Below are 24,224 nucleotides of genomic sequence, written 5' to 3'. Positions count from 1 at the left end.
CCAGTGAAACTTTTCCACCTGCATAGTATATATACACACGCACACAAATATAGAGGTCCTTTTTTTGGTGAATAACTAGAAGATTAAACTACAGCTGGAGAACGTTTCAGCCTTCTTGACACTATGGAGAGAGGAGTCGTACCAAATAATCTTGGGAGTGCAAAGAAAAGGCAGTACAGAAAGACTGAGAAACAGAAAGAAGCCTTAAGATGGTAGCCAAGTAAGACTTATTGGATAAGGAAGAGTTGAATCATTTAGATGATGGCTAAGGCTGAAATTTACAGTAGAAGCCAAAATCCAGGCTTAGCTGGATGTTCCTCGTGTCTCTGCTGCCTAGCATCGGTTTGTAACCACAACCATAATGATGATAATCCTGATTCTTTATTTTTGGACACAAAGTACTATAGCCTGCATTTCAAAGGGTTCACTAGCTTTTACCTATATTCTCGGTTCCATTTGACTCTTTCAGCCCATGATTATCAATGAGGGCTGCTTCAAAACTCAGCTTTGAAAACAAGGGCAATTATCAGTTCACCTGTTTTTTTTTTGTTATTGGAAACATCAACTCCATTCTTTCCTTGCTCAGCTCAACTTCAATTTGTAGTGGGGAGGGAAGGGATAAAGGGAGACAAGGAAAAAATTGTTTTATATTAAAAAGATATTTTAGAGTACTGTTTCTAAAGCATAGAAGGAATAAATTTCATTTTCACAGTTCATATTTAAGTGTTTAAACACTAAGCTTTCTCCTTGCTTTAAAGCATTACAACTTCTGCAATGATTTCTCAGTGGTATAGTAGATCTACAGGGTCAGAGTCCTAGTGTAATCTTTAAAAAGCAACTATATTTTTTAAAAAGATTTTTTTCTTTTTCTTTTTATATACCTTCTTCTTTGTGAAACACTGGAAATGCAGAATCCCAAATGCATACTCTCAGCTGGTGAGCAGTCTTTATTGAAGGATATATGATACTTTTAGAATATTATCTAGTTAAGGACTTTAAAATCTTTTAGTAACACTAATTAAATAATTCTCTAAACACCTCACTTGAGGTATTATTATCAGTCCCACCTTTTAGTAAAGCGTGTTTGCCTTGTGAAACCTCAGATATTAAGCCAGTGAATACAGTGAGCAAAGACTTCTTGCTTCCCCATGCTTTCAATTTCATTATTTCTAACCATTCTTTTGTCACTATGCTATACAGTGTTCCACTGGCCACAGAGTGCCTTTTGTATATTGGAAATTCTGAAAACAATCACAGTAATTTGTACATAAATGTTTTGAGGTCAATTTATGAGTAGTTTCAAAAAAAAATTCAGTTTTACCAAAAAAAAGTTCACCAAGGTCTTCTTTAGTACGGAATGATAGAGTGCTTAAGATTCTGCCTGCTCCCATGCCTTTCCTTAGTGTACTTCCTTAATGCTTTGGGCTAGAAATCATGGGGGACCATGTCTAGAGGTGATGACCACCTTTGTTTTTAGATGACCATCATAAGCAGTAGCAGTCCTATCTTTCCAGATGAGTGCATGACTATGTTGTTGCATGCATGTGGATGTCCCAGCAAGCATTTGGCAGCTGTTGGGTTTCATAGACTGCCAGAAACAGATATTTTTCCTCACTCCAGCCAGTGAGAAAACACTGAAAATCAGTGGACTAGGTGAAACAGACCTATGGACCCCTCAGCAAAATCAGGATGTTCATTTACTTAACTGTAACTTTGTTGCCCAGAAGTATGTAAGTGCACAGTCAGGACAGTAAATTTACAGGAATGTCATTTTTATTGATTTTCCTCATCTTACACCTTCAGAAGTAGGTATCCCTTCTGTGAAGTGGTACATATGTTTCTAAAAGTATAATTTGCAAACTTCTGTTGATAGTAAATGTTAAATAGATAAATTTTTGAAAAGAAAATTACACATTAAGTTAAAATATAAGCAGTTTTAGAAAAGTCTTCATCTTAAATGTGAATGCCAAGGCACAGCATAATTTCTGAAGTCATTAGGACTTTTCAGGTTTTTCCTTCTTGCCATTAAATTATTATGCTTTCCAACTCCTCTATGACCTTCTCATTTCTCAAAAGAACCTTTTATTTTGCTATGTCAGTCAAAATACATTTAATTCCTGGATGTTTTCCTTTGTTTTTCCTTCCAATCACTTTTCACTTCTACAAAGCAGAGAATGTTCAGACTTTCATAGAGTATCTGAACAGGTGAAATAATTTACATCTCCCGATCTGTGTTTATATTCCAAAGAAGATGAAGGATGCTTCCTAGTTTTTACATCTATTTACAGAATGTACAGTCATCCAAAACACACAATGATTCCAGTTCAAGCTTGGAAAGATCAAGATATGCAAGATCATTGTCTTTGTTCTGACCAGAATATGCACCTAAATGACAGTACTATATCTCAGGCTCCTGGAATGAAGTCACCTCAATAAAATGCCATAGATCATTGTTGTATCTTCTGTTTTCATCTCTGCTTTCCTGGTTTAGATATTACTTCTCTCATAAAGAACCACATTCCCAAATCACCATCTGGAAGTAACTACACGCTCTACCCATCTTTCCCTCTGCAGGTTGAGAATAAGGATGCATCCACCAATAGCAGTAAAGACTACATAAGATATACAAGAGTTAAACTGGTTCACTCTAAGCCCCTCCAGTGTGCTACCAGCCTGCAAAGAAAAAAAAAGAGAGAGCGAGAGACTGTTAAATTTTCCCAGTAATCTGATGAGTAGAAAGAGAGACAGACAGAGAGAGTTCACTTGTTTAATTTTCTAGCCAGCAGCTACAAGAGTGCTTCTATTAGGAGATATGAAAAGAGACAGAGATATAATAACTATAGATTGGCTTTGTTGTCCAGAAGTTCTAACTATGCTGGGGGGATGATGAAGTACAGAGGCATGCTCCCAAGCAATATTTTTTTACTTTAATATCATCATTTTGGTGCATCTCTAGCTGCACATTCAGTTAACACCACATGAAAATAAAGGTTTTAACATATCACTGCCTGGCCAGATAGCTGAAATGAAAGCTGGAAAAATACATTGACCTTGCTTTATTCTCCTTTGCATTCACTTTGTGAGATTCAGATTCAAATTTTGTCTGCCCAGTGTTTCAGATAGAAACCTTCCTAGAAACTTTTCTTCAACAGATACATTTGCTTTGCCTTATCTTCAATTTGTCTTTTATTCCTTATTAGAAAAGAAGGGCACATGCCACCCACCTTTAGTCTGTCCAGTCCACTGTCGTTAGATTTATCTCAAATTTATTTGTGAAATCCCTTACCTACACTTTTCTTCTTGTTCTAATTCATTCTAAGCAATACACTACACATCACCTGTCTCTTTCATTCATTCATAAACAGAAATAGTACTGTTTCCCAAAGCACAAGCATTTGAGAGTTATGCATTTTCACATTTCTCATCCAAGATCGTTTTGTTCTCCCTTACTGCATCCCTCCTCTCCCAAGTACTTGCCTGGATAAAAATAAAAATGCCTTAAGCAAATCCTTTCATAACCTTATATATTGGGATGGTTAGATCTGACAATAAATGAAACAACAAATTTCTAGGAATGGGTGCCTTAAAGCGAGAAACTGGGCAGGACTGCGTGTCCTGCAAACATTCCTGTTTTCATGAGCTAACTAACCTCCACTTAAAACACAGCAATTTGACTTTACTTCTACAAGGATCTGACCTTTGGAGATAGAGGCTCTTACAAATTTATGTTTCAACCAATAGCCACTGTTACAAAATTTTTCTTCTTCCTATAGCTAGGAACTTAACAAAGAAGGTGACTTAATATAAATAAAAAACAGAGATATACTAGTAAGAGGGAACTGGCATTATTTCATTTTTAAAAAAAATTTTGATAAGATTTTTGTTCCTATTCTGCAGTTTACTGAGCTCTAGTGTTAAATTACTGACACTCACTGTACTATATCAAGAGTGAGGTTTTGCTAGTATCAATTAGGTAATTATGCTACATTAAGCCAATGGTCACCTAAGATTTCAGTGCTACACTGCATAGCTCAGAGATCTTCATTGACAGCCACCACAGAACATAAATCCAGCTAGTTACAGGCTCCAAGCGTTGTACAGGCTCCAGATTTAGGTCCACAGAGAGATCTTGGACAAGCCAATCCAATTTTTAAGCACTGCTGATGTCCTTAACCTCCCACTCATCCACTGCCAAATCATAAATCTTTAATTGCATATACAGTGTTTTACTTTTTCAGCAGGAGCAATTGAAAACTCCATCCAGAATGCCAGCTAACCAAATGGTTTGGGCATTGCTCTTACATTAGAATTTTGAAAAAAGTTTGAATCTTTGCTCCAGATCAAAGAAGATAAAGATTTGAAAACTGTTCAGTGAATCTCAGGAGATTCCAAATGCAAGTGCTTAGTTTGCAGGGTGCATTTATTTCTATGCATGAAATTCCTTACAGAGATGTTCTAATCCAGTGTTATGTGTCGAGTCTCACTGTGGCTAGAAACCTTGAGAGCCCCCAGTACCTCAGAGCAGAATTTAGTCTGGCACTTCTCTTTGCCTGATGAGTGAATTACGCAATGCTAAAGCTTGATGATTTCTGAGGGTCCAGTTTCCAGGTTCCTCACTCCTTGTGTTTTATATGCTGCCTGTGACACATCATGCTGGGGCTGTGAATTTCTCTAAACTGCTAGGCTCCTAAAAATAATATGTTTCATGACCCAAATCCTTTTATGGATCCAGCCCCCAGTTCACTACATACTCCCACATTAAGCCTAAGCTCATCCTTTATACTCGCTGTTCACTGCTAGCTGCCTATGACATATAGTTGAGGTCATTCTAATTCCCTCTAGTATAAGGTAGGGGATACACATGCAGGAGGTAGTTCATTATGGTATTATAATCATGCCCTGCTTATACCCCAAAGTCACTCAGTTCCATTAAAGGCCAGGAGAGTGATTGTGAACTGAATCCCGAAATGAGTAAGTAGCACTGTTTGGAGAGAAGGTCGATGAGGTCATGGTGGTATTCATGGTGATGGGAGCCCTCATGAATTCATCTACTATTTTCAATTTCATTCTTTTCTCAGAATCTTTCTGAGCTTTAAATAATTACAGCCAATGATGCTACTTGTTTAGGGTTTTCTTTCATTAACCAATCCACATTCTTATTTGAATTTATGAAAAACTAAGAATATTTTATATTATATACAGGCTAAGCAGCTAGGCATAAATTAGCAAATCAGAAAAGCTCTGGAAGAACATCACAAGTCTTTTTATACCATGAGAACAGCAATAACTGAAAGGACTGTCCAGTATAATCAGTATTTTCTTCTTTAAGATCAGGAAAAGATGTATATGTGAGTTCTCAAGGATATTGCCTGGAGGCTATGAAATCAGAGAAGACAGTCACACAGACAAGGAAATATTAGAAGTATTTTGACACTTACCTGTTTATTGTGTGGGTGTTTTGCACAAATGTTTTGCAGGATATGCATGATAGAAGCAATCCTAGTGGCTATATGCACCAGTGAGTGCTCCCAGTTATTCCTCAATTGGGTATTAAGCAGTGATACTTCAGGTTAAGATATGGAGAGAACTATTAAAATCAATCTAAACAACCCTTACTCATGTACTTACGTTCAGCTTGGGCTCTATGACCAGGATATAAATTTGCACAGATCTAAATTCTTTTCTGAAGAGTTTGCCAAGACTTATGGAAGAAAAGAAAATAAACTGAACTTAAAACCAGATTTTCTTCCTTTGTTTGAGAAAGAAAGGAGATTTTCCTAAGATACATTTGAAAAGACTGTCATCCTTTCCAACCTCATTCATCCTTTCTTCATCAGACATACAGTACAAGAGAAGAGGAACAAAGTAGGCAAAGTCTTTGAAATTACTTTTGACAGTTATGCAATGCAAGAAACTAAATGAAAAAGTAAAAATCAAATACGTCACTTCCCCTCTAGAAAGATTCATATTTTGCATTCTCAGATCCCTTTCAAATACTTTCATATCTACAATTCAGTATTTGCCTGAGAAAAGATAGAAAACTAGTTCCTAAGTAAAGAGTCCAGAGGAACACTGTGTTGTTCAGCTTAACTGTCAAATTTGTACACAGGAAGAAAATACTATCGATTTTCAAAACAGTGACATGCAGAATCTACAGGATAGTACACAGTAACATTGACGAATGTTGTAAGACATGAGATGAAAAAAACCTTTATTAGGGATAGCAGAGAAGATCTGGCAGAGAATCTTAAAGAAAGACTGACTTGGTCAATGTTGATTCAATTCAGTGACCACCAGTCAAGAAGTCTTTTTGTAGACTATAGTTGGCATTGTACTTAGACTTCATAGTTAGTATATTTAATTTTTATTACATTTAATTTTTATGGATGCAAGTGGTCAAGACCTCAATTTCATGTCTGGTGGAACCTGGTACGAGACAAGGTCCTAACATCACGTCTGTGCACTTATTCAGTACCATCTGTTAAACAGAAGCGTTCCCTGACAGACTGCTACTTAAGTATTGGACTAATCCAACACCACTTAACTCATGAGTACTGACAAGATCAAAGTATAAAATGATATTGTCAATTTCTTACTGTTATTATTATTATTACGCCATCACTCTTATTTCCCAATCATAAACAGAGTTCCATTGTGCGCTGGGCACTGTAGAAACCTTACAAAAAATAATGTCCATAATTCAAGGGCTTTCCGAATAAAATTAGGAATTAGACAGGCACTGAAAATGTTCTAATTAGTGCCAACAAAAATGATATGGTACCATAATTGTTATCTGCATCCATGTTTGCTACTAAAATGTCATCATTTGCCAACAATAATCTCACTGTATTATTTAACATGATCCTACACTATCGTTACAATATGAAATAATTAAGGTTGATGCAATCTGTGGAAAAATGTTCCTCCATAACAGCCAACTATTCCTCTCTTTCCCACATGTAGTCCCATTCTTAGTTGAGACGTCCAAAGTCACTAGAATGAATGTACCAAACGCTAGAAATAACGAGGACTTTCACTGGGGCAAGCCCAAAAGTTCCAAGAAATGTTCCAGATTTTCACTGTCTAACCTAGAATGCTGTTTCTCATTTTAAATAATAATTAAAAAATAATTACAAAAAGCTCTAGCCTGAGCTTGTAAGTAGTAAGTAGTGGTGGTAGCCACCAGCCTATTAATGCAAAAGTATACAAAGAGCAAGTCATAACAGAAGCAAAAATGAAACCCTTTTCTTATGGATAGTGTGATTCTTTGTTCATTTTTTTTTTTTCACCTTTTTTTTTTTCCTTTTAGGAGAGGGTTTTTTTTTAATTATTATTTTTTTTTCTTTTTCCATTTTGTTTTAAATCCTTGACTTGAGACACACATGCACAGTTTAGCATTCTGAAATCTCTTTTGCCAAAAATAGGAAGAGAAAAGCTTCCATCTTTAATTACTATCCTATTGTTGGTAAATTTTATAAATTATGATACTGTTACCTGAGGGCTTGCTGACAGACTGCATCAGTTTTCCTCAGTTTGGCTCTAATCCCAGCCTCTATTTTTTCTTTTCAATCCTGGAATGCAGGAAAAAAAAAAAAAAAAGGGTTTCCCTTCAACAAACCAACTTTTCTGAACACAGATTACTGCGCTATGTTGCTAAAATAAAGGATCTAACACTGATCTCCTCAGCATTTAAGCAACAATATATACAATACTATCCAGTTTCTTCCCCAGATAATAGAGCTTATTTCATATGTCAATTCTTATAAAACCAGGGCAGAGTTCAATCTGAGATTGAAGCAATTGATTTGCCTGGATTTCGAACCATTGCTTAAGCCTTTAAAGCCTAGTCAGTAATTAGCCAAGATTTGCCCTGCCCAGCACTCAGCCAGATGGACAGTGAAGGACTAGGTGTTCATTGCTGAAGAAAAGCACTGTAAAACTTACATGTCATAAGTCATTTCCAACGCTAACGCTTTGAGAAAAGCACAAACACCTAAGAATGAATGAAAGAAACTACTAACAAGGAAAAAAAAAGTGCTTCAATCATAGATGGAGAAGAAATAAGAAGAAGCCATTGTTGAGGGAATTGTCTGCCAGCTTTTTATTTTTGAGCCATCTGCACGGCAAGGGAATATATTCATTTCCATAATTCAGAGCCAGTATTACACATAACCCAAAGAAGTCACCTGCCAAAGAGATGAAGGAGTAGGTAGAACACACAACATTGGTTCCACAGTCGGGTAAGCAGCATGAGGCTTTCCATAGGGTGGCAGGAAATCCTTCACTTCAGCTAGGGCAGTGATCTTATCTATACACACTCTAAGCTGTATTGGTTTCAGTCAGTGCTTGAATGACGAATTAAGGGTAAAACACTCGTGCAAGTTTTTCACATATTTCACTTAGCAAGCAATTCATTTGAGTTCAACTTGGTATTGCGGAAATCCAACACAAAGCAGCAATTTTCTTGGAAATGTCTTCATTCAGATGAACCAAAGCCAATGGCACATAGTCATTGACAATGACATTTCTACAAGCTTAAATGTTCTAATTCCTGGATCCAGGCCAAAGTCCATGTTGATTATTTCCATTCCTCTTGGGTTAAATGCCTGTCTGGCTATCAACTGGAGACCATACCCTTCATCCTGTAAGTCTGACACATCCATTCCAGATAAAACTATGGAAAAGCTTTCAGACAACTTATTCATTAGGACAATAAATAGCATTGTCAGACTGAATTTGGCAAATAGATTGGGCAAAAAAAAAAAAAAGGAAAAATACTTCTTCCAAATACCTGCTGCAATCCTGATACAAACTTAGAATAGAAAGTATCAGAGAGTTAAGCCTTGTTTTTCACTAGGAACAATTCTACAGCACAGTCAAAAGCTATGTAGTATTGCAGATTTTATGCTCTGATCTTTGGTTTCCTGTACTCAAAATTTTAACTTGGAAGAAATCAATATTTTTGGAAATTATCAACCAAGTTGATTAGAAAGAAAATTCAAACATCACATATACAGCATCATTTGAAAATTAACGCAGAGGAAATTATCTGACTTTACAATTAAAAGACCAAACAGACAACTTCAGCAAAAGTTAGTACCCTAGGGAAAATTGAACACGACTGTCTCCAGCTACTGCTATAGGAGACATCATACTCAGAAGATACGAAACATTGACTTTTTTTTAATGGTCTTTGCTGCTACAAGCAGAGAGATGGGAATTTGGAATTCCCTGGGCCCCCGTGGAATGCAAATGTATCCATATTCCTGTAAGGTTCTCTGTAAAAATGTACTAACCTCCCACTAAGAAAATTAGCTCTTTAATCACTTGAATCCAAATAAAGCATTGTTATATCCTAAAGGCACTGAAGTTCTGCACTTTTAAAAGAGTGTCTGAACATTTCCCAAACTCACTTATAGTGAGGGGAAGTTCTTTTATTTAATTTTGTGTAATTAAAGAACAACTCAGGTAGAAACCAAAGCAGTATTTGTGATGTTGTTTGCCAAAAGCAGAAGGCCTCTTATATTAATTGTAAAATCCAACATCAAAAAACAAAAGGGAAAGAGAACAAAAGGCTGAAAACTCCCCAGCATTTCTGACGATGAAGAAAACAGTTTAAGTTGAGACAACAAAAGATATCCCATACTCGCTCCATCTGCAGAGATTTATGGTACATCAGATCACAACTTTAGTTTTTTAGGTTTAAAAAAAATGCTTGGAAATATCCAGAATATCCTGTATTGAATGGCTCCCTCATTTGAACATAGAACATGCTGACTAAAGCAATAAATTAGATTTTTGAAAGTGAGATGTAAAGGAAATAGTTTTGGTGGTCCTTAAGTGCAAGCTCCAGAAGAACCTATCGAATCATCTTCCTAACATCTCTCCTAAAAAAAAAACCATGCTCAGAGAAGCATACCAGAAAAAATATTCATTGTTCTGATATATAGATCTAAAGCTAACAATGCACTAATTGTCTTTCTGATGGGTCCTTCACAAGTTCAGTCTACTGCTCACATCGCTTTTTCCCATCCTTAGTTTGACTCATTTCTCTCAGACTTTGTGCTTAGAAACTCTCCCCTTACTCCTAAAGTAGAAACCTTCATCTTTGAGCCTGCTTCATGAAAAAACTTTCCCCAAAGTAGGTAGGAATCATGGAATTTTGATAACTGTCTATGACTGAATCTCTGTGTGCATACTGCACTGAGAACTCTCCAGTTCACCTCTGTTCTGAACAGTTTGGCGTGTTTGGTATGATTATAGTTGGGAATCAACATTTCAGTAAGACATAATTAGTCTGCCAGGTGATTAATTCATTGTGCATATTAGACTATCCAAATTATCCTCATTAAGGCTGTATGCCAATAACTTGAAGCTTAATTTTTAAGTATATGACTAGTATCCTTGAAATCTTGGGGCTCTTCATACACGTAATGTTAAGCAGATGCAAAGTGCTGTAATGAATAGGAACATTGGCTCTTTTATTTTTTTTAACTATTTATCATCATTACTTAAAACTTTGCAGACTATTTTCATTTTATTTTTGTTGCTACACTGTCGTTAGCACCCTTGCTCTTCATTGCCTTTAGACAGTTGCTATTTGTGGTGCACTAGTGCTAGGACCCCTAATCAGAGATCAGGTTCTCAACCTGTCTTATGTGCTATACAAACACAGAACTAAAAGCCTGAGTTGCAGGCAGGTTTGATCTAAATACAACAAATGAATATAGCCAAATCACGAGCACAAACTATGAAAAAATATACAATAGCTATTTTAAGAGAAATATCATGTTTCAGACAGAGAAGCCAATGGTACATGGCAGGGTGTTTTCCAGCAAAGTTATGTTTTTCTTACCTTGTACTGAGATTACATAAACACAATAGACCAATAGACCAGACAGCATATTTAGCAATAAGGACCTGGATGGACTAAAAAGACCTGTTCACTTCTTAGTTTGGCTTAGTTTTTGTGTGATCATCCTTGTGTAATGCTACAAGTTGTTACAGACTTTGAATTACTTGCAAGTAAAACAGCATGTAGCAGGCAAAGATTTAGAGTGAGGTTCTTACATACTACTACATGATAAATAATTAGTAGAGATAATTATAACCTAAAGATAGGTTGTATGTTTGTTTCTTAGTGGAGTCTTCTAGATTCCTGTGGATGTATGTATCCTTGGCCCATGGGATTTTACCTGACTTCAGAAAAGCTTACAGGGCACATAACAAAGGTCAAAAGGAGCTGGTACCATTGGGTGGAGTTTAATTAAGTGTCATGTCCAATTTCCATTTTCCAGAAATACCAGCTTGTATCTCGCGGACATAAAACTAGAAAATAATGTCAACTGAAGCCACCAGAAAGTGTCACTAGTTTGACTGGGATCCGGATACCTTGATGGGGCAGCTGGAAGTCACTGCATGTATTATTCTAAAATGTAAGAGAGGCACAAACAGTTTTGTACTCAGAGCATAGGAATAAAGATGTATATCACTTTCACATACACACATACTTGAAGTACCTGACATAAATGTAAAGATGTCTTTTTCTTCTTAACTTGGAAGACTGGAGCCTAATTTCTTAATCTGGGTTTAGTTAAACTTCCTTTACTGCTTCTGGCACTTGTCATCAAAAATAAAAGAGTCGAACGGAGGGGGTAGAAGTGCTAATTAGCCCCTGTCACAATTCATGCTGCTGTTGTAAGAATTCACAGTATGCAAAACAAGTTCAAGCTACCCTAAGTGTCAGGCCCTGCTACTGCTGATAGAAACTGACAATTCTTGGGTTAAAAGGCTAGAGAAATACTCCATCTTCTCTGCATTACAGATAGCATTTTTTTGCTTAGTCTAGATTAAATTGCCCATTACAATATGAAAAATAGAAAGGTGAAGGGCTTTCGTAATAAGTGATGATAGTACTAACAATAACAGCATACCTTTTGTACTATAGCACTGCTGTTATATTCAGACTTATTTATTAAGTGGCTGAAGCAAATGAAACTGTGCTGTAACTTACTATCAGTGTCACAGAAGCAAGTATAACAGAGTTAATTCCAAGATAAATGACTGAGCTCTCTAAGCATATTATCATTAAATCTAGTAGGCTGCAGCAAATATGGATCTGGAGTAATTTAGGAATCCAGAGAAGAAATGTCACTAGATGGACAAATCTTTATCCAGAAATAAAACAGCAATGAAAATTAGGATATTGTGATTCCCTTTTGGTGATCTTTGTATCTTGTAATTACAGATAATTTTCCAAATAGAAGCTCAGTACAAATACCATGGAAAAAAACAACTTCTATTAAACACTCATGCAATCCTCTGTGAAGAATCATAGAATCACAAGGTTGGAAACAACCTATAAGTTCATCTAGTCCAACCGTCAAGAAGTATCATTTTCCCTTAAGTTACTGAATTTAGAGTATTGGTTGTATAAACATTTACTGAACTTTCAGTGCTTACAATGCTTTTACAAATGAAGAACAATGGAATGATCATTTGTTCACATCACCACTTAGAAGGTTGAGGTTGAGTATGTGTAACTACTGGTAAATAAATGTTTTAATCCAAAAACAGGATGTTACATTTTCCTTATTATACACTGAATAACCATCTATAGTAAAAAGAGCAAGTGACTTTGGAGAGAAGCCTTAGGAGAAATTTAAGTTCACACATTCATCATCAGCAGGTGTAGTTAACCCCATATAGGATTTCCTGGAATATACATCCTATAATTGCATAATCACTGAGACTGTAAATAATGTCATCTTCCATTTTGGAAAGTGAGCAGCTGCATTTCTGAATACAGAGCAAACTGGTGGGCTGAAGCACACTTCAATCTGTTACTGTTATATTTATATAGATATTAACTCAAAATAATACATCCACTGAATATAAACTTAATATATGTCTTTAAAGAGGATTGACAAAGCCTTAAAATAGTGGCCTTTGAAATCGTGTCATAGGCTTCTGGGTTTCCAACTTCAAGAGCCTCTAGTGCTTGCCTGACAAAACTAATTCTCTTGACTGATTTTACAAAGACTCTTCTCCAAGTAGGACAAAGATACAGGGGAAACATATAACAGTGACTTCATTCTTCCTCTTTAGGTTTCTCAATGTATTATACTAGAAGAAGAGAGCAGATTTCTTTGAGAGATACCATAGCAATTACTTCCCTTGGGTTAATAACAGCATTATAATTCCTACCACAACCTATACTGCTTTTTCACTCCTCTGGTGCATTACTATCCAAGGTAAACAGGACTGCCAAGGTATGTAGGTCACGCTGAAAGTAATGCCTTCTATTTTACAGAATCAAAAAATCATAGAAGTTGGAAAGAAGTTCTGAAGATCACCTAGTCCAACTAGATGGACACACTCTAGCAGATCCATGTCTATCCTGTACGGAGGACTACACAACTGGACACAGTACTCCAGGTGACATCTCACCAGTAAAAGTAGAGGGTCTATTTATTTCCATGGAAACTAGAACAGATACAAAGAGCACAATAACACTATTTAATAGAGCAAGTTCTCAGCTATAAAACACTGTTTTTCAACATGGTCACCACCATTTGCTGTGCATTTTCACCAGCAATGAACAAGAGCCTGCGTGATGTGCTTGTAAAAACCTGCACCAATGGAGGTGACACACTGTTGCTATCACCACTGCACCCTCCACCACTCACTGTGCTCACATCCATTGTTTTTCTCCACAATTATTCAGCAAGTGTCAATGAATGTCAGTGGGTGCAATTTTTTCTGCATGAGGGAATTCAATTCCATATTGTTTCCTCATACATTCTTCCATGTCAGATGCCCTTCTGCCAGATGGCTCCTCTGCTGCCATTTATCTCATAGCAACAAAACATAATGAAATATGGGCGGAAAGGTTCAACCTCCACTGTCATACCACAAGCATCCAGCTCTGAAATCATAGGCCAACATAATAAATTAGGAGGCATTACTTTTGGAGCAGTCCTCATACAAACTAAATGTATTTCAGCCATTATTGAACAAAGAGCCAAAGTGTATATAAAAAAATCAAGATAGATGAATTTTCTTGATAAGTAGCTAAAACATCCTCAGCATTTCCAAAGCTATTTTGCCGCTTGAGGGTTTTTAGTATGGTTCTCTGATGATAGAAGAACCACTTCTATCAAATATTAAGCTACTGTAAACTTACTATAATTGAATAATTTGCCTCTTAGCTTTGGTTCACTAAAAGTGTAGCAAAGTTCTCATCTCTAAGCAATCGTTCCACAGTCTGTTTCAATATATGTCATGTCAGACAAGGCTCATATATAGTACCATTTGAGATTTAGTAATTCTAAAGCCAAGGGACCTTGTAAAAGATCTGGATGATTGACCATAAAGTATGCATGTATTTCGTCAAATTAAATTGCGATTAGACTTTTGAGCTCCATATTTAAACATAAAATAGTTGGATAAATCTTTGCTACTTTAGGGAAGTACTATCTATGAATTTAAATGAAAGGAGCAAATTCTACAGAGATGTTCAGTACAAGGAACTAAGGGAATTTGGATGGATTTTCACATGCTTGGAGAAGATGGTAAGGGGGGGGAGTAACTCTGAGATCTCTCTCACCATGAGCATGATCTTGATTTTGAGTATGTTTTTGAGTATATTTTAATTCAGTCCTAAAGCCTTGCATTTTCAGGAGCTGTTTGGCAAGACAGAATCAAACTCAGTTTTTTCAGAAATAATTATCTCCACACAAAGGTGTGCCATTACTCTCACTCTCTGTGGAGCAAAGCCAAACATATGAAAATTTTGCAGAAATTTCTTCAAACCAATTGAAAATACCATAAAGAATTTTTTTGAAGACCTTTCTCATCTCATTTTTAAGGTAAAAATTATTTGGGTTTCTTTAATGGAATGTGATCTGTGTTTAAATTTTAGGTATCTATACCAAACTTTTTTTTTCCCCTGCAGCTAGACAAATAGCAGTAGCATGGCTTTTATTTAACTGATATTTATATTTGTTATAACAGAGTAAATAAATAACAGTATTATGAGGCTTTTCTCCTCATTCATTGTCCTTGTCAGGAATGAAAATTAAAGGGCATTGGAAACTATTAACAAATACTTTCTCAGGAGAATTTTTCATTCCAAATGGAAAAGAAGAGAGTAAAGGTGGCATGAAGGCTGTGTAGTAAATGCTTGCATGTGTACATACTTCTGGACCTAAGAGGCCATTTTAGAGGCTGAAGTATAGGAACACGATAGACTCAGCCTTCTTCTACTCCGAAGAATATCCCAACAACATATGAAATTTCTTCAATTGTCCAAGCTGAATCTAATAGCTTCAATAGAGATTTTCTTGGATGTTCTTACATAACAGCTTGAAAAATATTCACTTGAAATTCTTAATTTGTTCTCAGGAGTTGTATATCACATATTTGCATATCCACATGCACTGTCAGAAGAATTGACCAAAGCCAGCAAATTCATGCTGAGTATTGGGAAAATATTTGGAAAAGTCACTGCTGGATTGGTTAATAAATGAATTTAGTTGGAAATTCCAAGAAAGTTGGAATATATTTGCTCTTCAAATCAGAAAACTGACTGTGTCCAATCAAAAATCACAATTTAAATACCAAAATTAAATCCAGCTGTAATCATGATCATTTCCTGTGCCAGATCCATAAACATTAAGTGTTTTCATCATCCTGGGACACAAAGTTGTATATTGCAACTCTTCATCTCATTTTATTTATCACAATCAGAACTGCTATATTTAACTGCTAATACTTTCCATTAGAGGGTTAAGTGTAGCTTATCCTACTACTAACATGTTAGATTGGACAGAGTACAGCTGAGTAGTGGAGAAAGTTATTTAGCAATGAAGCCATGTGCCTTTTTATTAGATTATATTTTTCTGACTACAGCTCAAGGTGTTATACAGTTATCAGGTTATTTGATCTACTTTAGAAAAATATTTCTACGCTTATCCATTAAATAAAATAAAATTCTGCTTCTTGTTTACTGCAGTTTGTCATAGCACATTCCTTTCTTCGTTTTTGTTTTTATTTTTAATGCAGAAGGCTGGTTTTAAAGGTGGTTGTTAAGAGCACCAATGCCATTTCCATTAGAATATTTCAGATCCCACAGCTGCATTAAGTCAATGAAGCAGTCTGACTTGTATTAAGCAATTTTGATGTAATCAAGAACTGTTCTCTAACATCCTTGTCTATGCTTGTGCTTCTATCATGGCAACATTATGACTTTTTTCTCTTGAGATAGTGCATAGTAGCATATGTGCTAAGAAACATCTGAAAAAAAGCAGCCAAAGGCCAAAATTCACTGCCAGTCTTGCAGTAGTAGTAAATCTGGAATTAACTCAACTGACTTCAATACAGTATCTCCAGATTTACACCGAATTCCTGAAAGCAGAACTTGGTGACATATATACAACATTCTGATAGGACACAAGATTTTTCTGATTAAGTCTTTTCTCAGTGTTTGTACTGCAGAAAAATGAGAATATAACCTTACATTATAAGAAAGGAATAAATCCAGTGCACTTACTTATAGAGGGGCAAATTCCACTTTCATCCCTGCTTGAGAAACTCTAAAACAGCTGAAGCCCTGCCCTTCCCTCTGGTTTTTGGATCTTTTTCTGCGCTTCCTTCCTTTTAGAATAAGACAGGGCATGGACACTTCAGTGTCTAACAGTCAAAAACACTTTTTGCAGAGCTTCCATGAGGTCCATGTCTCTGTACAAACTCAAAGATTCTGGCTCAGATCTTCATCTCTATTTTGAAAGACTTTGAGGTATATGAAGCATGAGAGCCTGATAAAAGTCTCAGAGGCATTGAGCAGATCTTCAGTTGTGACACTGAAACTTCTCACTGAGCTACCACCCACCACAGAATTGTCTAGAATTCAGTGACCTTGAGGCATTCTGATGCACCTTTGAGGTTATAAAACCCTCCAAATGTTACCTAGGAAAGATCATAGATACCCAGTGACTCTTACGGCTCCAGACTCTACTATCACTCAAATGACAAGAAGTATCAGATTGTCTTGCTTCAAAATATTTAAAGTCTTCACTGGACTTAACATTTTTTTAATGCATATATTGAAAGGTTTGCCGGATAAGGATAAACATAAATCTAAAACTTTTCATAAATTGCTCCCCAGACAAATGTGTGTTTCTAACATGATAAAGTTTCCTTCCACTGAGTGATTTTTTGTTCCAAACACTCTGTCTTCACTCTCCCTAAGAAAATCTTGTTGTTCTGTACAGGAATAATCAGACTGTCAAAATTCCTGCTAAAGTTCTTTGAAGAGTTTGTACTGTGATGTTGTTTGCTAGACTTATGTGATATATTTCCATCAGAAAACTTTATCTAAAAAATCAGAACTGGAACATTATTTTATTTGGACCTGATACTGCATCTAGTAAAATATAGTTTGTGGTGAAAATGGTTTCCAGCAGGTATTGGTAAGTGGAGGATGATAGGAAAAATCATACTTCAGGTCACAGTTTATACTATTGTATAATCAGCAAGTTGAAAGCCAAGTTCTGTTCTCAGTTGCATAAGTGACAAACCAATGCAACCCCTAGCTAAGGAGAAAGCTCAAATTTTAGTGGGCTAATGAAAAATTTGCTCTCTACTTTTGTCCTAGAATAAATATACACATGCTTTATCTGGTCACTAATTTGAATTCTTTTTTTTCATATATATTAAATAATAAAAAAAAATATACCAATCATTACTTTTAACTTTCCTCATAATCCATGCATCTAACAAAGAGTTTACTGGATGTAAAGACATGTTTATACATATTGATGATGTTACTCGTGAAATAGTACTGATTGTTAAAACCTTTATGTCTGAACAGATTAACTCTCACACAAAAAAGCATGAAGAGGAGGTAGGTCATTGGAGAAGTATTTATGTCCAAATATCAGAGAAAATGGTCATTAAACTGCCCAGAGGAACTCTGCTCATACCTGTAGGCAATCTGCCTGATGTAAGGGAGGATAAGAGTAACAGAGAAGGATGCAGGAGGTGGTTGCAAGACCTGACAGTACAACTGTAGATAAGTTTTAGCAAAACTTCAAGAAAAGTGCCATTTAAATTCTAGCAGTTTTATAATGAGCCCACAGTTGTGGTAGCCGAGGAGGAACAGTGATGGTCTATCAAACTGTCCCACCCTTTGCTGTCTACTGGCTGCATGCTCTATATACTATTAGATGCACAGTTGTGCTTGCAATTGTTGTTGCAAAATCTTGAAAAACCTCCTTGCTTTCTTCGTGAATCTGTTTTTGTACTGATATACTTGAGACCATTAAATATTTCTCAATCTCAAAGTGTTTACACTTTGTTTGTGACTACTCATCATGTAGTTTGAGATCTTCAGAGAAAGACTGTTAAAATATTATATGCCTGTGTTATCAGGTAACAGAATCCTACATGAACCATGAAAGTAAGTTTCCAGTATGTTTACCAGAAAATTGCTTGTATGTCATTGGATTTATGTTCCTGTGAAGACAATCAGATAAGACCTCGGATTAGATCCTCAAACATAGGGTGAAGTAATATCATACTTTGCTACAGTCAAACTGATTAAATATGAAACTCAGTTTTTAAAAAATACTTCTTGCTTCCTGTACACTGAGTATCTGCTCATATTAGAATCATAAAACAGAATCAGAGAACAATTTTTGGTCAGAAGGGACATTGAGAGTTCACCCAGCCTGACCCTGGCTCAAAGTAAAGCTAACTGGTAAGCTATGAGGCCAGTCTTGTATAAGGTCACAAGTATTCCAAGCTTAATTGCATATACTTGAGGTACTCTTTCATTCAATATTATTTTTATCCTCTGAGATTTCTGAAACCTGTCACTCCCATTTTCAGAACTACATCCAAAACAAGTGTCTTTTAAATCATTTTATATTACCTAAGCACTGGGAAAAGGCAAGGCAGGCAGAAAGGAAAAAAAATAAAGCAGCAAGGAAGGAAAGAAGGATGGATATTTAGGTTTAGGTACACATTATAAAATTTTAAAGTTTCTGGGTTTTTTTTTGCATTTTCTCAAATATTTTCCTCAAATTTGCCAAGTGATTATTACCTTCAGTTAGAGACCAGTACAAAAATCAATAATCAAAATCTTCACATCATTCTCAAAAATCTTGCAAACTTGAGTCTCACACAAATTGAAGTTATAATCTTCAATTCCATTTTGGATTGGTGGGAAAGGACCATTGACTAAAGAGAACTATACAGTAGTTTTTAGTACTTAAATTCTTGCACAGAAAAGGGTTAACTGCCTATTATATACGTTTTTGAGAGGATGCCATTCTTCTGTGTCAAATCCTATTTTCATTGTACTCAACCTTATTTTAATGACACAGTACTGGACAAATGGGGAAAAACACCCATGGCACAATTTCTGCCAATGAATATTTCAGCAGGTGCCTCATGGCTAAAAGTCTAGATAAAAGCCTTGCTCCAGGCAAATTAAGAGTAGAAAAAAAGACATCTACATACTGAGATCTTATGACAAAAAAATGGGCACAGAACCCTAGACATGATCCTTTCACTTGAAAATCTAGAGATCACAGGAAAAGGCAATTACACTGGCTCCTCCCTCCTATTGTAGTCTATGTTTTGCTGCTGTGTACAGCAGAAATTTCCAGTTAGGACAAATGCTTAGTCTCATCTTTCCTTTCAGTTGTTTAGTTTAGTTAACAACATAGTTCCCATTTTTGAAGCTCAAGCAAGTGATAGGACTCACTACAAACATAGGGTTTGGCTTGTATTTTTAAACTAGTCTGAGTAGGTTTATTCAGGAGACAATAGGAAGGACTGTGTTGTTGTAACACATTGACATGATAAAATAGATCCTGATCAGAAGATCCTTAAAGCCTGTAAACGCATAGACCAAGGCAGCCTTTCTCTGGGGTCTCTTTCGAACTCTGGCTTTGAGGAGATTCTGAGTGCTGCAGAAAAGCACAAAGGTGGGATCAGAATGGGGATAGTAAAATGAGAGCTATCACAGAGAAAGGAGAGCTAAAAAGGGCATGAGTTATATATAAGATAGCAGTGGGGATCTCAGGGAAGACAAAAAGGAAAGGCACAGAAAAGTGGCAGCACCATAGGAACTGTGGGGTAAAGCACAGTGAAGTTGGAGAAGTTTAGGTGTGCAGTTACAACTTTTGAATAAAACAAAAAAATCCTCAATTCTCAACTTTGGGACTCCCCTAGGCTTGCAAATGCTCTGTAACTATCTTCCCACACTTTCCCTTGCAGTACAGACTGAATCTTTGAAAGCGGTGTTAAAATACACATCCCCCAGGAGGGTGGGCATATACTACACTCCAACTGTGCTTCAGCTGTACCAACACAGCAGCACCTGCATTCCTCTTATGTACAGCCATTAATTCTTCCTACCAATTTCAAACATGCCTCCATTAATAAAAGTATAAATTCAAACAAAGCAGGGAACAAGATTAGCTGGAATTTTGAGTTTCTTGGCAGTCTGCAAACATGGAAAAGGAGATGTCTACTGTCATTTGCAGGGATCACAAGAAAGAACTTTTTTTTTTAATCTCCTTTTCTTACCTTTTTATTGTTTAATCATGATATATATCCCTTTAGGGCTTTTCTTTCCATTGATCATTTTCTTCTCCATGAATATTCCTCCAGACATACTTCATCTTGCTATTTTTTATATATTCCTCTCCAGCTCTTTTTTTTTTGTCCATCCCTCTAACATCCTTCCAATTTCTGTGTTTGGCTTTTTTGATCCTAATATTTTATTTCAATAAAAAAGTTCCCTTGAGGAATTATATTTTTTTCTAAAAACAGTCACGCAGGAAAAAAAATAATTTTCAGCTACAAAAATCATAGTTACTTGTTTTGTTGAAACATGTCAGCAATCTTAAGAATTCCAAATGACAAATTTTCCCATGAAAATTGTTTTTCTGTCAAAAACATCATTGTCTCAAGAAAAAGATATTTGAGTGTGACATCTTCGACCATTCTACAAAATACTCTTTCCACATCTCCCTACCTTGGGGTTCTTTCTCTTGATATAAACTTCTACAACACCCTCAATATTCTCTGCATTTTGTCACCGTCTTCTGTAACTCTGTTGTCCCTGTATCTGCTGATTTTCTTTCTGTGCCGTCCTCTCTGCTCTGATCTGCCAATCTGCAATGGAGTTGAGTGGAAATGGCTGTCTAAAAAAGAGAAGGGTCATGTATGCTTGTTTGATGCTCTAAAAAAGAGAAGGGTCATGTATGCTTGTTTGATGCCAGAGAGAATATGCCTATTTTTCTCTATTCTGTATTAACTATGTGTTATCAAAGTCAAAAGTTGCAAATAAACAGTGTCCACTGAAACCTGTCAGGGTTTCAAGTCCTAAAGAATAAATCTGGATTACAGAGGTTGTATGATAGGAAGTAGAATCACATTATCATCATACAATTTATGGTTCTAAACAGAAGCAAGCCAGAATGCATATATCAAATTAACTGAGAGCAATCAGCACAGAGACATCTCGATGTTAGCTCAGGAGGGTAAATCAGTTCTGAACTGCTTGGACACTTTTGCAAAAAAAATTAAGATCTTCGTGAATATGCAAAGCAAAAACAACAAATTGGTCATGGTGGAATTACATGAATGTCCTTCAACAGTAATGAATCTTTGTTCTTTCCACAGAAACTACAACAGATACAAAGTGTACAATAACACTGATAGAGCAAGTTCTCAGCTACAAAACAGTGGATTTCAGCGTAGTCACCACCATTAGCTGTGCATGTTCATCAGCAATGAACAAAAGTCTGCATGCTGTGCGCATAAAAATCTGCATGGTGATCTGGAATGTTGCTTGTCTGTCACCACTGCTGAAATGCACCGCCCACCACCTCACTGTGCTCATACCCAATGTTTGGTTTCCATAGATGTTTAGCAAGTGTTGATGAACAGACAAATTCAATGACATACCTTTGTTTCATATGCACTTCCACATCAGATGCCATTTTGTCAGACTGTCCCTCTCCTGCCACTTGTCATATGGCAACAAAATGTAATAGGACACTGATGAGAAGATTCACCCTCTACTGCAATATTACCAACATACCCCTCTGATGTAGTGAGCCAACATCATAAAATAGGAGGCATTACTTTTGGAGCAGATCTTACAGCAGTTACTTTAAGATAACTTTACAATTTAAACGTAATAAGCTGTTAAGGTGATTAAAATCCCTTGAAAACAGTAAGAATTAAGTACTAACCTTGGAACAGATACAGTTGTGACTCTTACAAGGTACATAGCTGGATTTTTAATAAATAAATAAATTTGTTTTAATCAGAAACTGAGCTGTGTTGTCATCCAGTGTGCTAAACTGCCTTGACAGTTCAGGGGTTAAAAGCTCTACCTTTTGCTGTCAGGCCTCCCTGCAGATGCTGTTGGGACTACAGCACTGAGAACGGTCACTTTCTTTTCTGTTCTATTCTGTCTGCCTGGAAGGAGGCATGCAGCCTAATTGGAGAGCAAACCTTCTGCAAGAAGGGTGTTAACAAGCCTAATTGTCAGCACCAGGCTGATTAGCAACAGTGTGAGGTGGTATAAACCAGAAGTGGAGGGACAAAAGAAGTAGAAGGAAATGTTGAAGGCTTAAGTAGAGCTAGTAAGGCTCTTTCTCAACTATTTTTTTTATTGTTAATATTTCCTCTATCAGGATTGCAAGCTGAGTAGCACTGTATTTGTGGGAAGTGAGAGCCTTAGCTGAGAAACTAAGCTTTGCTGTAAGATGTTTGACAGTCAGAAGAAAGCCTGATCTTTATTTTGTCAGGCAGCTGGCAAGTACTTGACCTGAAACCCCACTGTCCCACTCACTTTCCTAATGTGAATCAGCAACAGAGACTATAACTGACAACTAATAGTACTGGTATTGGAAAAACCTACTGAGGAGAAGTTTCATTAATGCTTTTTCATTATCTCTTTCCCTAACATACTGATTACACAAATCAGCCCTTGCTTGCTGCTGAGTGGTGAAATGCATGACATAACTGCTTTCTATCTTACTTCTTGTACCTCATCTTCAGGAAAAGAACACTTCGGTTTCTATAGATGGAAAATCCTTTCCTTAAGGAAAATTGCATGGGACTTCACTTGTTATTTACCACATTTGTTAAGTGACAAAATGGATATGACTCTAGCACAATGTATGTTAACAGTGTATAGCTAATCATGATTGTTGGAAATATCCAACTAATTTTGTCAGGGAGTGTATAATCAATGAAAATTATATAAAGGAATATTATATAATCAATTAATATTAAGATGTTATAATAATGAAATAAGCAAGAGAGTTAGGCACAGTGAGACAAAGAGAATAAATAGGATGCTTACCTGTGTCATGGGCTTGCTCAGGAAAGACCAGTGAAGTGGATCTTCCAAAGAGAGAGATCCTTCCCCACTGGTAGTCAGCTCTTAAATGGGTCTAGGAGAGGTGGAGCCAGGCTCCACCCCTTCCTGCAGCACAGGTGAATTGCTTTCACCTGTGCTTCCAGGGCTGACTCATTGCTCACCTCAGGTGATTAATCAGAGGTTCAGGCCGTGACTCAGCAGTTCCCATATAGGGGGGTATATCTGATAAAAGCAGATTTTATTTGCAATTGCAGTGGAGGGCATCCCGCAGGCAGGAGTGCACCTATGCACACAGTGACAGCTTTTTGTACTGTGTTTCCTCCTTTGCCTATCCTCCTCCTGTTTCCCCATTGGCTGAGTACTTCAGGTTCACAATCTTATTTAAGTTTACATTTGTTAATTGGTGTGTTATCTGGTGTCAGTCAGTAGCCATCCTGTTGTTTCCAAGATGTCTCAGTGCTCTTCTTGTCATATTCATGTGGTGATTTTCTTCAAAGTCTTTGTTAAACAAAAAGTACCGGGGGTGGTATGGTGATGCCAGGACTTCCTGATGTCTCTTCAGGAGCTTCCTTGGCCATGCCATGACTTGTTCTCTGGTTTGATCAATATCGTGCAGGATACTCTTGCATTGTGTATGACAAAATATAGATATATTATATCATATAACATATATGCATATAACAGCTCCAGCCTTTCTGCTTGATGGAGAAGCCCATGGAGGTGTGGAGTCCATTTTGCTACAGCTTGTTCCACACTGTGAATTAGGTGAGGATGCTTCGTACATTCTTTTTGGAATCACAGAATCATCTAA

At 36.5% G+C, this 24,224-nt stretch overlaps 1 long non-coding RNA gene across 6 annotated transcripts; it reads right to left on the bottom strand.

Moving 5' to 3' along the window:
* Positions 1-1,803: 1,803 nt before the first annotated feature.
* LOC116228776 (uncharacterized) lies at positions 1,804-23,441 on the bottom strand. 6 transcript variants are annotated; one of them, XR_016467344.1, is made up of 5 exons: positions 23,396-23,441; positions 21,985-22,045; positions 21,050-21,218; positions 7,495-7,571; positions 1,804-2,673 (listed from the first exon to the last, which is right to left on the bottom strand). It is a non-coding gene; the product is annotated as an uncharacterized LOC116228776 (long non-coding RNA). The 6 variants fall into 6 exon arrangements; XR_016467346.1 differs by lacking the exon at positions 1,804-2,673 and adding an exon at positions 5,477-5,563; XR_016467345.1 differs by lacking the exons at positions 1,804-2,673; positions 7,495-7,571 and adding an exon at positions 13,108-13,927.
* Between the last annotated feature and the right edge of the window lie 783 nt (positions 23,442-24,224).

Source organism: Phasianus colchicus, chromosome 5 (genome assembly GCF_987193195.1).
Source record: "Phasianus colchicus chromosome 5, bPhaCol1.hap1.1, whole genome shotgun sequence".
Taxonomy (NCBI): Eukaryota; Metazoa; Chordata; class Aves; order Galliformes; family Phasianidae; genus Phasianus; species Phasianus colchicus.
The sequence above is the reverse complement of the archived record's forward strand: the minus strand, read 5'-3'. Positions and strand labels throughout refer to the sequence as shown.